Below are 1403 nucleotides of genomic sequence, written 5' to 3'. Positions count from 1 at the left end.
AGGGCTGGTAAAAGCCCCTGGTACCATGCCTGTAGGCTCTTGGGGGTGGCCACTGCTGCCTCCGCCCACCCTCTGGAGTCATTCTGCAGACAAGTGAAGCCCCATGTTGAGTCCCTGGGCGTTCCAAAAGCCTTCTGAGGCCTTCGGAGCGCTAATAAACAGAACGCCCATTTTTGTTGGAAAACTGGAAGTACTGTTTAATGGCCCTCCAGAGACGTCAGAGGGCTTTCGGAGCTCTCAGAGATGTCACCTGAGACTCTGTATGACTGGGTAAGTATCCTGGGGAGGGTGGCATGTTGCAGTCCTGTGCCCTGAGGTGTCATGGGGGCCAGGTCCGCAACTGAGACCTTGCTCTGTTGAATATCACTAGGAGATGAAAGACCTTGCAGGTGGGTAAAACTGGTGAAAGCAAACAGTAGTCCACTACTGAGCAGGCCTGAATGCTTTCTGAAGGAAATGAATATGACATTGGGGACTCATATGGGACTGTTAACAGTGGTTGGCAACCTTCAGTCTCGAAAGACTATGGTATAAGCCTACAGCACCCGGTATTCCCAGGTGGTCTCCCATCCAAGTACTAACCAGGCCTGACCCTGCTTAGCTTCTGAGATCAAACAAGATCAAGCACATGCAGGGTAACAGTTGCTGTCAACTGTTAACAGTTGTTAACGGTAAGCAATAAAAAATTCATTCAGGCCCTATTCATTTCATTTTTTCATTTGTCATGAAATGAATGCAACACCTCCCAAATGGTGTTTTTTCTTCCCCCTCCCCAAATGACATGCTCGTCTCACAGGTCAAGTTCATAGGCTCACTGGTCAGTGATCACATTCCTGTGCTGGAGGAGTTGGCACATCCTGCCAGGAGAGAGTTGAGAAGGGTTGAAGAAGACTTTTAAATAATGCCACGTACATGCTTTGGAAGCAGAGATCCATTTCTTCTCACCATCACAGTGGAAAAAGCGGTTGCTGCTGTGACTGCTCCAGGACGAGGCCAATCAGGATGACAATGATGATGATGATGACTTCTGCTACTTCAGACCTGAGTAACATCATGCTATACTGTATAGATTCAACGAGGGAATGTTTGCAGCATACTGTGGTCCCCTATGGTTCCAAGTTTAACATTTTCAGGTTCCTGCTCATAAATTCCAATCCTTCCCTATATAAAGATTGGGTTGGAGCTAATGAATGGGATTAAGAGTGCATGACCCTGCTTGAGAGCTCGGTAGAGGAAGAAAAACTATGGCTGGGATTCAAAGAGCTATTTTCACATGCCCAAGGGTCTGTATGTGCTTAGCAGGTTTTTTTTTTCTTTTTTTTACTTTTTTCATTGAACAGCAGACCCCACACCTTCCCCTTGCCACATCTCAAGCAACTTGAAGTATCAGGAGCTGCTTGTTC

The 1403-nt window shown here is 47.0% G+C and overlaps 1 pseudogene; it reads right to left on the bottom strand.

The window, feature by feature from the left end:
• Positions 1-533: 533 nt before the first annotated feature.
• On the bottom strand, positions 534-653 carry LOC136654734 (5S ribosomal RNA; annotated as a pseudogene).
• Positions 654-1403: the final 750 nt, after the last annotated feature.

The sequence above is a fragment of the Tiliqua scincoides genome, chromosome 5, assembly GCF_035046505.1.
Source record: "Tiliqua scincoides isolate rTilSci1 chromosome 5, rTilSci1.hap2, whole genome shotgun sequence".
NCBI classification, from domain to species: Eukaryota; Metazoa; Chordata; class Lepidosauria; order Squamata; family Scincidae; genus Tiliqua; species Tiliqua scincoides.
The sequence above is the reverse complement of the archived record's forward strand: the minus strand, read 5'-3'. Positions and strand labels throughout refer to the sequence as shown.